The 17824-nt window shown below is 42.9% G+C and overlaps 1 pseudogene; it reads right to left on the bottom strand.

Moving 5' to 3' along the window:
• Positions 1-1598: 1598 nt before the first annotated feature.
• The window catches only part of LOC120652823, a 28891-nt pseudogene continuing 12665 nt past the window's right edge, over positions 1599-17824 (bottom strand).

The following is a 17824-nucleotide window of genomic DNA, read 5'->3' on the forward strand; positions in this document are numbered from 1 at the left end:
ACTTCTCCCTATTTTATAAATGTTTTATAGTACAAAGTTTGTTTTGGGAGACCGTGACGATGTCCGAAATGACTTTTTTTGCAATATGGAGGGCATAAAATTGATTGGACCACACTAGTGAGAGCAAATCTGTAATTAAGAAGATAGCATTTAAGGGCGTTCGCAATGGTAATAGCTAGCACTAGCTACGTAGTGTGCTGATGTGGAGCTGAGAGATAAAAGAAAAGACTATTTTATACAATTGGACCCACATGTTCCTCTCATATATTTTTGGACTATGTGAAATAGATCAGTTATTTACTCATTGCTAGTTACTACACTCTCTCCTATTTTTCTATCGCCACATCAGATCTAGCTAGCTAAATAGCTAACTATTGCGGATGCCCTAATGGAGAAAGAGGTTACATCTTTCTTCCCAAAAGCTAGGCATTTATATATGGTTATACTCCCTCCATTCTCTATTGATAGTTTTATTTCATCTTGACATAATGATCAAGGAAAAGCAACCTTACTTATCATCTAATTAATGTATGCTTTTTGCTAGTCCTCCAATGTCTTTGCTAGAATTTTCTCGTTACTAGTACTATTTATTGTCATGGTCCAGAGCAAATAGGATTATCATTTATAAATATTTTAATTTTGCAAGTGAGACTATCAAAAGAAAGGAGAATGGAAGGAGTACAGACAAACAAGCAGTAGCCGTCAGTCGGCACTAGCAGAATTAATGGTTCCCAATTTTCCATGACAAGTCCTGAAGCCGCCTATATAATGGACTGCAAAGCACAAGCACAATGCTCCCTCCATTTAGTTTTAATTGATATATTTCTATACGACACAATGATTAAGAGCACCAAGTGTGCTTATCAATCTAATGAATGCAGCATAGACTTTTTTGTTGGTTCTGTAATGTTTTAGCTGGGAACTCCTCGTTACTAGTGTTATTTATTGCTACAGCTCATGCCAATAGCAAATATAACTATCATTTTTGAACATTTGAGTTTTTGAAATATAGCTATCAAAAGTGAATGGAGGGAGTAACATTAAAAAATAGATGTATAATTATCTCATCTTTACGGCAAAACATGTTATACTATCATGCCAATTGTGCTTCACTAACTGAATTATCTTTTGTCAACAGTACCATTTGTAAGTACCACATGGCGCAGCGGCTGTTTAAATTCTAAATATGTTTGTTTAGAACTATGGATCAAAGCTAGATAATGAGATTTAAGTAAGAAAGGACCACTTGGTGCAAGTTCAACCGAGCACGCTTTGCCCCTGGGCCCTGGCTCAATACAAGTGTTCAGGGCTATGTTGTATTTCCTAATCACTTTTTTCCCAAAACATAATTTATAACACATTTAACTATAAAGGTTCCAAAATGTAGAAATTCTCGTTTTACTGAACACAAAGACTAGCCTAAAAGGCTGGGTGCCTATTTTTCCATAGAACATATGAAGCAGCTTATATACTAATTGCATAGAATTTTTTGTAAGGCCCATCGCTGCAAGAAGGAAATGAAATGATATAGTGGTATAGCACGACGTCTGTGGAATACAGCGTCAGGCATCCATTGCAATACCATGACAAGTAGTGGCTTACTCGAGCCTTGAGTTGATCTCCTCACTCTTGTACCTCTCGGCCTCCTGCACCATGCGCTCGATTTCCTCCTTGCCCAGCCTGCCGTTGCGGTGAGTGATGGTGATGCTGTTCCTCTGCCCAAACATGTTCTCTGCCATCACGTTGAAGACTCCATTCGCATCAATATCAAAGGTGACATCAAGAGGTACGCCCTTGGGTGCAGGAGGGATGCCGGTGAGGTTGAATTCGCCAAGCAGATTGTTGTCTTTGGTGCTCTGGCACTCGCCCTCGTAGACCTGGATGGGCACGGCGGTCTGGTTATCGTAAGCGGTTGTAAAACGCACCTTCGTCTTGGTGGGAATGGCTGTATTCCGAGGGATCAGAATGGACATAACATCATTTCTCCTGGTCCCCATCTCATCCAATGTGGTCGCTATCCCAAGCGAGAGCGGCGTGATGTCGCGCAGAAGCATATCCACCAACCTCCCGTCGTCGGTATGACCACTGAGAATGGAGGCATGGATGGCAGCGCCGTACGCGACGGCTTCATCAGGGTTGATGCTCCGGCAGAGCTCCTTCCCACCGAAAAAAGTCCCGGAGCATGCTCTGCACCTTGGGAATGCGTGTGGAGCCGCCCACGAGGACGACGTCGTGGACGCTGCTCTTGTCCATCTTTGCATCCTGGAGGCACTTCTTCAGAGCCTCCATGCACTTGTGGAAGAGGTCTCTGTTCATCTCCTCAAATCGGGAGCGGGTGATGGTGGTGCTGAAGTCAATGCCGTCATGGAGCGAGTCCACCTCAATGGTGGTCTGTGCCGTGGCAGATAGCATCCTCTTCGCTCTCTCACAGGCAGTCCTCAGCCGCCGCAGCGCCTTCTGGTTGCTGTTAATGTCCGTCGTGTTCTTATGTTTCCTTGTGAACTCCTTCAGAGAGTATTTCACCATCTCGTTGTCGAAATCTGCGCCGCCAAGGTGAGTGTCGCCGGCGATGGCCATCACCTCGAACAGACCCTTGTCCATGTTGACGCCTGGATCAATGTTGAGGAGGGAGACATCAAAGGTACCACCACCAAGATCAAACACAAGCACTGTCCTCCCTTTGTTGCTCACGGGCATCTTCTCAAGACCATAGGCGAGGGCGGCTGCCGTTGGCTCGTTGATTATGCGCAAGACATTCAGGCCGGCAATGGCGCCGGCGTCGATTGTAGCCTGGCGCTGGGAGTTGTTGAAGTAGACAGGGACTGTGATCACGGCGTCCTTGACTGGTTTGCCGAGGTAGACCTCTGCTGTTTCTCTCATCTTGGCAAGAACCATGGAGGAGATCTCCTCAGGCATGAACTGCTTCTCCTTGCCCTCATGCTGCACCACGATCATTGGCCGGTCGTCACGACCTGCGACGACTTCGAAAGGCCACAGCTTGATATCTGCTTGTACAGACGCGTCATCGAATCGGCGGCCGATCAGTCGCTTCACTTCTGTGAGAATTCAGTGATTATGCAATCAGTAATCAATCGAGTGGACTATAAACAATTTAGCAGTAAAATGGATTTGCAAATCCTGCCATGCATTTCCATAAAAAAAATTAGTAAGATAATACTAGTGACTTTTCCTATACCAGATATTATTAGCTTTGGGTAGTTTCCTACAGACCTCGTTCCTAATAAGGTTGTGCACGAGTTGGTGCGTTCCTTCTTTTATCCTCGTTCGGCTGAACTTTGAAGATTAATTAATTAAATGCCCTTAATTGTCACTTTTTGGCATGTATACAAGAATTCGAAGCGAAGAGTTATTTGGAATTAAAAGTAATGCACGGTATTCATGAGATTTACAAGTCTTATAAAAGTGCCTCGGGAGAGTAAACGGATGCGTGAAGATGAAAACGCACTCCACTAAAACACGGTTAAATAAATGGTAGAAATATGAACAGTAGTCACAAATTGCAGCTTGCCAGTGCGCGCTACTGCTTGGATACCGATACTGGGTACGGTGATGGTGATGGAGCGGCAAACTTCCTAATTCCTAATACATGATTAGTACTATTCAACCATGAGCGCCTAGGCGATCGATCTACGTATTAGCTAAGCTAGGCCAACCACCACAACTCACATGACACAACCGATACAACAAGATCATAATTAAGCGAGTGTGAAAGAGCAGCTCTGTGTGCAGTTCTCACCGAAGATGGTGTTGGTGGGGTTGAGGGCGGCCTGGTTGACCGCCGCCTCGCCGACGAGCCTCTCGGCGTCGGTGAAGGCGACGCAGGACGGCGTGAGGCGGTTGCCCTGGTCGTTGGCCATGATCTCGCCGCGGTCGTGCCGCCACACGGGCATACGGCCACGCACGAGTAGGTCGTCCCCAGGTCGATGCCGACCGCCGGCCCGTCGCCCTTGGAGGCGGCCATCTCCACCACCGCGTCAGGAGCCCAGGAGGCGAGGGCGAGCGAAGCACGAGTAGGAGTTGCGCAGGGGCGTGCGTGCAGGTATATATGGAGGCATATGTATGCGAGTGCTAGGGTAAATCGCTTCGTGGGCTTTGTGTCATTGTGTGGCCGCGGATAGGCCACTTCGGCCCAAAATGGCCCACCACTAGCTAGGTATAGTGATTAATTCCATTGGGAGGTAAAGGTGAGCGTTTTCCCATTTCCATTTGATTTTATATTTTCCACAATATACTTGTAGTAGTAATTAATCACTTCTACGATGTGACCTTAGAATTGGAAGAGGAAGGAGCTAGCTGGGCCTTTCCATTCATCCATTGTTGTAACATCAGAAAAAGGAGCTAGCTCGAGAGAAGTTTATTTTCTATTTTTGAATATAATATATAATTATCCTGCCTGATTTTAGGATGGACGGTTTGGATGCGTCGACTCCTGCGCTGTGCAAAAACCCCAGACATGCTCCTTCCTCGAGTGCGGCCTGGCGTTGAACAAACACAGCGATGACATGCGGAACAGAAACGAGAATCTGTAGTAGGCAACTTCTTGCTTGCACTCAGTTATGATCCGAGCCGAGGTAGGATCTGTTCGGCCTTGATTTGTAAGACATGGTCGTCGCTGCTAAAACGAAGCCACGGACGAGAGAAATCGGGTGGCCACGATGGCATGGAGGAGCGGGCTCTGGTTGATTTGATCAGACTCCCATAAAGGCTGTGTTTAGTTACTCCAAATTTTCCAAACTTTCCGTCATATTAAAATCACATCGAAATATTAAATATAACAAATAATGCATACATGGAATACTAAATGTGGGTAAACAAAACAACTTATTGCACAATTTGGATGTACGTTGCGAAATGAATCTTTTGAGCCTAGTTAGCCCATGGTAGGACAATATTTATCACATACAAACGAAAAGTGCTACAGTGCTTTTCAGCTTTACTTTTCGCAAACTTTTCGCATCTAAACACAGCCAAAGGCAGAAAAGCTGCAGGTGAAAGCCAGGGAGGCACGTTTTTGCCGGTGCCACTGCAGCTCACAGCTCGCTGCCTCGCTCCCTGGCGGAGACGGTCCTTTGCAGATGCGCATGGCATCGAGGACCAGCATGTTAGAATTGCCAAAACTTAATATTAGTGGCACGTTACCCAAGATTTTAACATAATCTAGTTCATGACAAATCAATCTAATGCGGAATAAATGGTAATCGTTATACCAGCGTTAGCAGTAGCAGCAGCCATTTACGCCTGATCCATAGAGGAAGTAGGCGTTCTTGTCGGTGTAGGAGATGCAGCAGCGAATCGGCATCCTCCGGGCGCCAACGGGAGTGCTTGGCCTTACAAACCCCTCCAGTGCCCTTAGCGATCAGACTAGCGGTGGCTAGGGTTTTAGATTGAGATGAATGGGTGATTAAGGTGCTAACCACGACCTTATATTTATAGTCACTGTGGGGCTGGGGGCCAGCCTCTGGAAACAGGCCTAATGGGCCTACTGATCACAGCCCATTAGGGTTTTGTCATTAGGTTTCCTTAATCGCGTTTAGGTGGTTTAAATGCTTTTCTTAACAGTGAAGATCACATATATCTTAACTGAAATATTTCCAACATTCTCCCACTTGATCGAACGGTTAAGGCTAATGTTCGTATCATACTAATGTTCACCCTTAGTAGTAACAGAAAGTACCGGACCAATGCGTCGTCAGTAGCTTGATGCACTACTGGGACCCCATTACCCACAGTCTCACTGAAACACCTCGGTAGAACGCTTATTCGTTAGTTGGGAGTTCGTAATGGCCCCAAACCAGGACCTAAAGACTATCCACCAAACCCATATTAGTAACGTGCTGCTTAAACACGTTCGGTGGTAAACCTTTAGTGAGCGGATCCGCTAATATAGAGTTAGTTCTTATATGCTCAATTTTAATGGTTCGATCCTGGTATTTTTCTTTCACAACACGATACTTAAGGTCAATGTGCTTGGAAGCACCACTTGACTTGTTGTTACTCGAAAAGAATACTGCAGACTGATTATCGCAGTATAACATTATAGGTTCCGTAATGCTGTCAATTACCTTGAGGCCCGGAATAAAATTCTTAAGCCAAACAGCCTGTCCAGTTTCTTCATAGCATGCCACAAACTCAGCTTGCATCGTCGACGCTGCAACTAAACTTTGCTTAGAGCTTTTCTATGATATAGCTCCACCAGCTAACGTGTAGATATATTCTGATGTAGATTTCCTACTATCTACACACCCAGCAAAGTCAGTATCAGTATAACCCACAACTTCAAGGTTATCTGATCTTCTATATGTGAGCCTGAAGTCTTTAGTGCCTTGGCAGTAACGTAATGCCTTCTTGACACCAACCCAGTGGACCTTTCCGGGATTTTTCTGATATCTTCCAAATATTCCGGTAGCAAATGCCAAGTCAGGACGCGTACAGACTTGTGCATACATCAGACTTCCGACAGCTGAAGCATAAGGTATGTCCTTCATCTCATCTGATTCCAATTGGTTTTTAGGACATTGGGCTTCACTAAATTTATCTCCTTCGCTAATGGAACAGGTGTGGCCTTACTCTTATCTATATTAAATCTTTTAAGCATTTTCTCAATATATTCTTTTTGAGACAATCCTAGTACTCATTTGGTCCTATCTCGGTGTATCTCAATGCCCAGAACATAAGAGGCTTCACCAAGATCTTTCATATCAAAATTGGATGAAAGAAATCCCTTTGTCTCATGCAGCATACGCTTATCGCTGCTCGCTAATAGGATATCATCCACATAAAGCACTAGAATTATAAATTTACTGTGACACCTCTGGTGTCAGTTTAACCAAAGCCAGGCAATTAACATAACTTCACACACAAATGAGCTAAGAAAACTTAAATAAGAATCCTATATCTAGTTTTTGCAAACTTGTGTGTAAATGTATGAGTGCAATGTGCTTGAAAAACAATAATTGGTACCCTTTTAAACTTGACTTGACATGTGTGGTAATAAGGCAATAAAATACACCTTTCATAATGACCTATAAACTTTCTATGCAAATCAAATCCAAACTGGAAAGCCCTCAAATGCAAAGATCAATGGAACCATTCTTTGATTTGTGAAGAGCTACTAATTCAAACAAATTAAATCAACAAGAGTTCAATTTCTAGTAATAAGGAAGTTAAAAACAACTTTCAAACCAATGCACTTATGCATAGGAAAATGAATAGACATATTCACCATGTCATGTTAAACAAAAACCTAGTTGAAGCCTAGGAGTAAAAGTGCCAAAATTCACATGAAATGATAAGTATTTTAAATGGCAGTTTTTGAAATAATTAAATAACTCTCAAACCATTGCTCGAATGAAAAAGTGCATAACACGAAAGTTGTAGATCTCGAAAAACTGAGCAAAAGTGGTATTCAACACTTTTTCATTTGGAGCCAAGAAGAGGGAGAAAAATTAAAATTACAGAATGGAGTTTTGAACTTCGGTTTATTTACGAAACTGCCCCTGCCGTCTTCTCCTACCTCCGTTCTCCCTGCTCCCTGCCTACGGCGTCACGCCGTACGCCGCCGGCGCCACCTGGCCGCCCACGCGTCGCGCCCCAGCTCCAAACCGCTCCTGCGCCCCCGGTATTGCCGAAACCAAGCTTCCCTGTCGCTCGCGGAGGTCGCCACGCGCCCCCCACCCTTCCTGCGCGCGCCACGAGGATGGCCGCCGCGCCGAGTCCGCGTCCTCCCCTGGCTTTGCGCCCTGCCCCGGCTGCTCCCTCCCCAGTTCGCCCTCCCTCTCCTTGCCGCCTATAGAACGAGTCCCTGGCCCCCTCGCGCGCCCAGACCCCATTTCCCCATCCGTCGCCCGCCATTGCCGACGGCAAGCTCGAGCTCGCCGTGGCCAGGCCATTCCCGAACCCCATTGCTTGTTTGGACGCCACCAAAACCTTCCTCGCCTCTCACTGGTGCTGTACACCCGGTCGAACGCCGCTAGAACCCGCCGGAGCACCGCCGCGCCGGACCAGAACCTCCGCCGGCCGCCCCTCTCCGCGGACCCGCCTCCTCCGTCCACCTCCCGGCGAGCCAAGACCACCGGAAGGTAGCACGTGAACCCCTCTCCCTTTCCCCCCACTTTCCCCTAGCCGCCGGCCATCCCCAGCGCCGGGAACCGCCGCGCCAAACCCTCCTCTGTTCCTGACTTCCGCCAGGGACCTTGTTTGAGAAGAACCAAAAGTTTCAGGGGTCCAACTGCAAAATATACATGAACCTCCAAACAGCAAACTTCAAAAATTCCTAGAAAATCGTATAAAAATCAGAAAAATGCAAACTAAAATTTTCTGGAATCCTTAGAACAAGAACTACAACTTTTGTTACATTCACATGTTCATATTTTGCTTTTATTTTAATCTGAGAAAAAGAATAAGAAAATCACCTTATGCATGTTCATGAAGTTCTACTCAGCAAATGACCTTGATTTTTGGATATGTTATCAATAATGGAATAATAAGATCACAGTAAAAAGATGACACCCAACCAAAATAGTTATCATATTGGAACAATCAAGATTCTCTAATCTGTTATTGACATTCTTGAATTAATACTAGAAAATATGCACATGAACTTGCTCTGGAATTTTGACTGCATGCATGTGAAACTGAATCCCTGTTAATACCTAAATTTTAGATTTATTTGAGTTCATTTGCTATATACCATGATTTATGCTTGTTTAATCAACTTAATTCTTCATATATAGTTCTTATGCTCAAAAAAATCTATATTTATTTCTGAAGTCTCTTTTTAGCTCTGTGTTCCTGTCTAAAAATTTTGAGCTTCATTTACTGAGTTTTGCTTTGGTGAATAATCATGCTTAGTATCTTAGGGCTAGATTTACTATTTTTGTTCTGAGTAATCTACACCATAACTGATCTTGATTTTTGTACATGATCTTGTTTAGAGTATGTTTTATCTGTAATAAAAATTTCATGCAGTACTGGTTAAATGCACCTTGAGAAATTTATGCTAAATCATGTTAAGTTAAATGCATAACTAATTTATCTAGTGGTTATAAAGCTTGATAATTTTTCTGAAGTATGTTTAGCTCATGAATAGGCTCTGGTAAAAATTTGAGAATCATATCCCTAGTACAACTCTCTGGAGAATTAATCTTAATTAATGGCTTGTTGTTTTTGTTCTTTTTATTACCTCAGCTGTATAAGTGAATAAAATCTGAAAAAATTACAGTACTGAGTAGATGCTTGGTAGATGCTCCCATAAAATTTGTAGCACCAGAACCCATGTCAAACTTTCTGTGCAAAAAGGTGAAGCAACTAGAGTAATCTACTTACATGCTTTGTTATGGATAATTGCTTTATGATTAGATGCTGAAATTGATACCCTATATGCTAGAGTATATGATCTGTGTTACATTAATTTTTTTTATCACTAGCTCATGAGTAAATTGGTTGCTATGAAATAGTGAAAGTCTGCTATGTTTTAATGATAAGAATGAAAATCAAAACACACAGCTCTTTTATGAAGTAAAGTGAATTTAAGAACTACTCTATAAACGATTGCCCAGAAAATAAAGTTAACTAAGACCACCACAACAAACACGTGCTATTCTGGACTACAACTTTATAGTGAAGGAAAGAAATATGTTTATATCATGTTGTAACAATATCATTTCTGCATGCATATAGAAACGGTAAATCTACTCGACGGTGATTACGAATTGGTGTCCGCGAATACTACCACTCCGGAGGTTGTCTCTCTTATTTGTACTGACTTGAATCAAGACCCGAACCAATGTTCGGAAGAGCAAAAGGCTACTTTTGAACAGTGCCCAAGAAGGCAAGCCCCGGTGCATAATCCCATTATTTTACGCCTTATATTCATCTATCTATTTGTATATGTTGTAATAATTTTTATTGCGCATTTACGTTTTCTAGGAGTTGATCGAAAACCTTAGGTGCATGATCCCTAGGTACCTATGTTTGATACCCGGATCTTTTTATCGACTAGTTGCCATGCTAACTAGGTACGGTAAAAGTCGAGAGGTTTCCTGCCTTTCGCGAGATTATAGGAGTTGACTGACTTTAATTCCTGCTAAAATATAAGGACAACGGGCGGGGTTGTGTAGTTGTGATACCCCGCTGGTATAGTCGAAAATGGTTAAGGTCGCGGTGTGTGGCTCATTTCGTTAAGCGTTTGAAAGTACTAGCCACATACCGAGAAATATGGTAATCGGTAAGCTGAAGTACCTGATTGGACCAGCGAGTGGAACGATCTCGCACCCTCTTGGTAGAAGTAGGTTTTATTTTTTTTTGTCCGGACGTACGGGTGCAGAGACGTCGGGCTCTGTAGTCGGGGAGGGTGTTCCGGATCCACGGACTGGAAAGAAAGGGGAAATGTTGTGTGGGTGACTTGGTTCCCATACGTGTGGTCTAGGTTCCCCTGGCCAGGTTGAAATCCGATTCAGAATCGTCCGCCTCTCACGGCATGAGACTGCTTAATGTTTTCGGTCACACAGAGTAACAAGTGGAACATAATGATGATAATACTGCTGGTTGATTAAATGATTGCTCTACCATGTTTGTGTAGAGTTGGATGCAAACTTAGAATGGTTAATCTAACTAGAAGATGGCTAAATAAAATCTGAAAATAAGGATCAACATTTAGTGGCGTTTTTGGCAAAACAAACCCCACCAACCAAAAAGCCTTGCATGTCTAGTTATCGGACTATGTTATATCCAGTGATGGGTCAGTCTTGCTGAGTATTAGTATACTCAGCCTTGCTTGTGGCACTGTTTTTCAGGTACTAACTTCGAAGATCTATTTGTAAGTCTTGCTTGGCCGTGTACCTTGCCTCCGGGCTGGTCTTTTGAGTGGGATGGTCCTTCAGCTGGTGCTGACCACCCTCCCGCTGAGTGACGCTTTCGTACGGGCTTTATCGATGCGTCACGTTATTTCGTTAGTTATCTTTTACTGCTTCCGCTGAACAATGAGACTTGAATAATTTGAGTAGAAGGAACTCTGTAGTACTTTCGCTACTCTGATCATGGTTTGTAATAAATTTCTTTTCCGCTGCAATCACTCTGAGATGTATGAAATGTTCTGTGTTGTAACCTCTGGGCTCACCTTCGTGTGAGTGTTGTCTGCTGATCCTGGAAGAGCGTGGCTTTTATCGAGGCTTCACTCGAGGAACTACCGGTGAGTGTCAATTTGGGTCAGAGTTGCTTAGCAACAAAGATCAGTGCACCCGGGCCCAGTAGTTTTGGGTGGTTCCGCCACAGCTGGCATCAGAGCTTGCAGACAGCCTACCAGAGATGACAGCCTCGGTTTTCAAAACAACAAATTAAAACTTGACTTCAAAACTACTAAAGTTTTTGAAAGAGTTTAGGATCTCCAAGGACAAGTCTAGGACGTAAAGCCCTAGGGGATCTTATGGGTATAATCAGGTGGCTTATTTTGTATGGCTAACTTCCAGCACATTACTTTTCAGTATTTAAATTCTGTAATTTAAATTCTGCAACTACACGTCGCCGCGGAGGTATGCTTACTCAGTCAGCTGAGGGAGTCTGACCTTCCTGTCGGTGATGCGAGCCGAACGCTGGAGCTCAAGCAGTGACCTACTTGAGCTGCTGCCCATATACCAACTTCGGTTGATTATATGGGGAGTAATGGTTCGAAATTGGAATTCAATTCCCCGTCAAAGACGGTACACAGTCAATACGTTATTTCGATAACGTATGCTTAACGTTGTCCATACGGCGGTAATTGTATGGATGCCGGTTCTATAGTGATCGGTAATGGATGAGGACGCTTTCGTGAGTGCTGGCACGGAAGGTTCAATTTATGTATTGTCAATTTTCTGCAGGTACGCTAACCCGAAATCAAATTTTTGGCTATCTAGCTATATCGAGTAGCTATATAGTGAGAGACGTAATATGTATGCCACCAAAGTCATTGCGTAAGACCAAGGTTACTTGGCAATTCTTTTCTTGGTGAGGACGATTAAGATCTGCATTCATCCTCAAATCATCAGCAAAGAAACTTTGGAAAGAAATCAAAATCGAAAAGTTTAAAACACGATCTTAAGGATCATCTAGACAGTCTGCAAATTCTGGAAAAAATTGGCTTTCTCGAATTTTTAAGATATGAAGATTTGCTCAAATCAAGTTAGGTCAGTAAGATGAAATTAATCTACCTAAATCACCAAAATACTGTAAAAATTTGAGAATTTTTAAAGTTCTCTACCTTAGTGTTTTCAAATTTATAGTAACCTTCTGCAAATCTGTCAAATTAGAGCAATCTGTCTAAAGTGAATTTTTTCGACAATATTAAGTTGCTCATCTGAAAAATCGTTCAACACAAAAGTTGTAGGAAACTTGATGAAGAACTCACTGTAAAATTTTGATTTATCTTTGTCAAGTGGTTTGGTAGATATGGTCAAATTTCACCCTCTCTGGACAATCTGTTTTCTGGTTTGACATCGCTTCAAAACCTTGAGCATATCACCTTGTTAGGATCTGAACTGGCCCTAGTGTTGACTAGATGAAATGTTCCTCACTACCTTGGGCATCTTCTGTAAAAGTTTGAGAATTTTATGCCAAGTAGATTGTCCCTGGTGAAAAAAAAACTATCACCCGGCCTGCTGAAAACAGCCAGAACAGAGAAGCAAAGACCGAATATTTCAACCATCTTAACCATTGTTTTAGCCTTGGGGTTGAATACCAAAGTTGCTCCAAACAACCTAAGCTACATGTCTACAAAATTTCAACTTCATTAGATGTATATAGGAGTTATGGCCTAGATACAGAGACTCTGTTCAGAAAACCAGAGGTGTAGTAATGGACAATTTCAACCATCTTATTCTTAGAATTAGCCTCTGAGTTGACTACCAAAGGTGTAGCACGTCAAATTATCTAGTTGCTGTCAAAATTTTAGAAAGTTTCAATGAACCAAAAGAAAGTTACAAATTTCTTTGTAACGACTAACGCTGCACAAACTGGTTACACAGCTTTTGTTGTGTTCTATTGTGTTGCACACTTGTACATTGCATCTTGGAAGCTATACGAATCATATCGTTGATGCTTGAACTCATATATTTCAGATGGTGAGAGCAACCCATAGTACTCTAGATAAATTCGGTGCCAGTGGTAGCGGATCGCAGCCACCACCACCCGGCCTTGAGGAATTACTTGCCACCCAAAATGAGTTGCTTCGACAACTTGTTCAGGGACAGCAAGCGATTTCTCATTTTCTGCAGCAACAACACTTTCAACTAGATGGGCACAAGGTCCACCAAACTCCAGTTGCAGACTATCAAGAGCTCCATGAAGACACACAAGAAATAAAGGATGTTCACTCAGACTCCCTAATGCCACCATCACAACTTCCGATGAAACTTAAGGATGACCAAGGAAAGTGTCTGGCCCCCAAGCATGGCTCAAGCAATATAGACTTGACTGGATGGGAAATTACATGCACAAATTTTGTTCCCCGTGGTAAAAGGCAAACCCGCAATGCTATTGCTGCCAACACAGTCCTAAGAGCAAGAACTCGCTCGCCTGTCCGTGAAACCATGGACCCAACTAGGTGCACTATACCCGAGAATGGTTCAGTAGATATGCCAGTGATGACATCCTTACGATGCAAACAGCACAATGGTCCGAGTGAGACGAACCGTTGTTTCATCTGTAGAAGTCCTACCCACTTCGCTCGAAGATGTCCTCAAGCCACACAGCAAAATCAGGACCAAGGTTCTAGCCAAACAAATAAAAGCATGCGCAAAAGATTGCGGGATGAGCGCAAGAAACAGGCTGATCAGGTCGAACAAGGAAGGATCAATTTCACCACTCTTGAAGAAATTCATGATGGTACCCGTCATACCTTCCCTATTTCCAACTCACCTGGCTCTCTAGTTAGCATATCAAGGATGAGTAATGTGTTGATTTGATTTCTAAATTCAGGTCAACATAAATATAAAGAACTTGCATAACTTTCTTGGTCAGTACACTGCATTGCAACATGTGCAACGCATGCCCAGGCACATACTTAGCACACTTGTGTGTACCACATTATGTGCATAAACCATGTGTACCATCACACCATGAACTGCACATCCACTAGCTTACCTCAGGACAAATGCACCAATCCGTGGGCATATTTCTTAGGAGTATGGGTCGCTGTATCCGTATATTACATCGACACAAACTTATCTCCCATGGGTGCTTTAACTCATTTAACCACATATCTGCATTGCCACATTGCAATTTCCATACTAGAAAGCTGTCAGATATAAGTGGACCGGCAGGTACAGAAGAGAAACCCAAATCTTAGACCTGGCCAACTACCTCAAAATAAGCTGAGCCTGTGTAATAAGATGTAGTAAAACAAATCTCCTTACTGCTGTAAAATTTTGAAAATTTTTAGAAAAGTGTAACCCACAAAATTCAGTCTTTTGGTAAACCCCTATGATTCTGTCAACTTATAGCAGTCTGGCCACATGAATTTTTCGACCCATCTAAAAGCCTTTCCTGAGAAAACGTTCAACATGAATGTTGTGGATAACTGAGTCTAGAAGCTACTGAAAAATTTTGAGAATTTTTTTTTCCAAGTGGTTTGGTACTTACAGTCAAAATACTAGCCCTCTGTTCAGTCTGAAATCTGGGTCAACCTTCCTGCAAACACTTAAGGATTTGACTATCTTAAGCTCTGTTTCTGAGTTAGAGTTGACAGAGGAAATGATCACAATTATCTTAGTCACCCCCAGTAAAAATTTGACAATTTTTCGACCTTGGATTCATCAGTTATGCTAAATTTTATCAGCTACTCAGAATCTGTCCTGCGAAAATCGTCAAGCACAAGCTCTTTTAAAGAATGGAGAAGCCTAAATGTTTTAGTGCGACAAGGATAGAGTTGTATGGTTTGAATCTCTATAGTGGATCAACTGAATCTTGATCTCTGAAAACCAATTCTTGATAGGTCACCTTTTTCCAAAGCTTTCCAATCACTTGGGTATTAATGAAATATATCAAGACCCTAGGCAAATTTCTTGCTTAGTATATCTCATAATGCTATACCGAGATCACTTATAAATACCCGTTACACTCCAATTTTTGCCGATTATGGATTTCATGATTGGTTTGCCAAGCACCTCTCCAAGGCCTAATTCCATATGGATCATTATCGACAACCGACACCTTTTCTTCAATTACACCCTATTCATACTACCAAGAAGTGAGCCAGTATTCCTCTTGATCATATTGTGGTCTACATATCACACCACATACAATTAAATTCAATAGTGGTGCTCAACTCCTAGCGCATTTTTGGGAAATCCCTTGCAATCTTCCCCGGTCACCAAACTGATCCGAAGTTCAGCTTATCATCCTCGAACCGACGGCCAAACTGAAAAGTGGACCGAATCTTAAAAGACACGCTATGATCTTACATAATTCATTATGACAACCACGAAGACAAATGCCCATTCTTAACAGAGTTCTCACCCAAATATCAAGCAAGCTTGAAAATGGCACTATTTAAAGCATCGTATGGTCAAAGGTGTCGAACTCCTTTGAGTTGGTCACAAACCAAAGACCATAACATATTGGACCAGACTTGATCATTAGGCAGAATAAAAACCAAAGATAATACAAGAAAATCTTAAAGCTACCCACTCTAGCCAAATGAGTTATTTGGATAAAAAGAAGAAAATCTTTGCAACTCGAAGCCCGTAATAATGTCTACCTTCTGGTTTCACCAACCAAAGGCACACACACTGTCCACACTTAGTTTATTCACCTGAATCTCGGGACGAGATTCTTTTTAAGGGGGGTAGGCTGTGACACCTCTGGTGTCAGTTTAACCAAAGCCAGGCAATTAACATAACTTCACACACAAATGAGCTAAGAAAACTTAAATAAAAATCCTATATCTAGTTTTTGCAAACTTGTGTGTAAATGTATGAGTGCAATGTGCTTGAAAAACAATAATTGGTACCCTTTTAAACTTGACTTGACATGTGTGGTAATAAGGCAATAAAATACACCTTTCATAATGACCTATAAACTTTCTATGCAAATCAAATCCAAACTGGAAAGCCCTCAAATGCAAAGATCAATGGAATCATTCTTTGATTTGTGAAGAGCTACTAATTCAAACAAATTAAATCAACAAGAGTTCAATTTCTAGTAATAAGGAAGTTAAAAACAACTTTCAAACCAATGCAATTATGCATAGGAAAATGAATAGACATATTCACCATGTCATGTTAAACAAAAACCTAGTTGAAGCCTAGGAGTAAAAGTGCCAAAATTCACATGAAATGATAAGTATTTTAAATGGCAGTTTTTGAAATAATTAAATAACTCTCAAACCATTGCTCGAATGAAAAAGTGCATAACACGAAAGTTGTAGATCTCGAAAAACTGAGCAAAAGTGGTATTCAACACTTTTTCATTTGGAGCCAAGAAGAGGGAGAAAAATTAAAATTACAGAATGGAGTTTTGAACTTCGGTTTATTTACGAAACTGCCCCTGCCGTCTTCTCCTACCTCCGTTCTCCCTGCTCCCTGCCTACGGCGTCACGCCGTACGCCGCCGGCGCCACCTGGCCGCCCACGCGTCGCGCCCCAGCTCCAAACCGCTCCTGCGCCCCCGGTATTGCCGAAACCAAGCTTCCCTGTCGCTCGCGGAGGTCGCCACGCGCCCCCCACCCTTCCTGCGCGCGCCACGAGGATGGCCGCCGCGCCGAGTCCGCGTCCTCCCCTGGCTTTGCGCCCTGCCCCGGCTGCTCCCTCCCCAGTTCGCCCTCCCTCTCCTTGCCGCCTATAGAACGAGTCCCTGGCCCCCTCGCGCGCCCAGACCCCATTTCCCCATCCGTCGCCCGCCATTGCCGACGGCAAGCTCGAGCTCGCCGTGGCCAGGCCATTCCCGAACCCCATTGCTTGTTTGGACGCCACCAAAACCTTCCTCGCCTCTCACTGGTGCTGTACACCCGGTCGAACGCCGCTAGAACCCGCCGGAGCACCGCCGCGCCGGACCAGAACCTCTGCCGGCCGCCCCTCTCCGCGGACCCGCCTCCTCCGTCCACCTCCCGGCGAGCCAAGACCACCGGAAGGTAGCACGTGAACCCCTCTCCCTTTCCCCCCACTTTCCCCTAGCCGCCGGCCATCCCCAGCACCGGGAACCGCCGCGCCAAACCCTCCTCTGTTCCTGACTTCCGCCAGGGACCTTGTTTGAGAAGAACCAAAAGTTTCAGGGGTCCAACTGCAAAATATACATGAACCTCCAAACAGCAAACTTCAAAAATTCCTAGAAAATCGTATAAAAATCAGAAAAATGCAAACTAAAATGTTATGGAATCCTTAGAACAAGAACTACAACTTTTGTTACATTCACATGTTCATATTTTGCTTTTATTTTAATCTGAGAAAAAGAATAAGAAAATCACCTTATGCATGTTCATGAAGTTCTACTCAGCAAATGACCTTGATTTTTGGATATGTTATCAATAATGGAATAATAAGGTCACAGTAAAAATATGACACCCAACCAAAATAGTTATCATATTGGAACAATCAAGATTCTCTAATCTATTATTGACATTCTCGAATTAATACTGGAAAATATGCACATGAACTTGCTCTGGAATTTTTACTGCATGCATGTGAAACTGAATCCCTGTTAATACCTAAATTTCAGATTTATTTGAGTTCATTTGCTATATACCATGATTTATGCTTGTTTAATCAACTTAATTCTTCATATATAGTTCTTATGCTCAAAAAAATCTATATTTATTTCTGAAGTCTCTTTTTAGC

This window comes from Panicum virgatum, chromosome 9K (genome assembly GCF_016808335.1).
Source record: "Panicum virgatum strain AP13 chromosome 9K, P.virgatum_v5, whole genome shotgun sequence".
NCBI lineage: Eukaryota > Viridiplantae > Streptophyta > Magnoliopsida > Poales > Poaceae > Panicum > Panicum virgatum.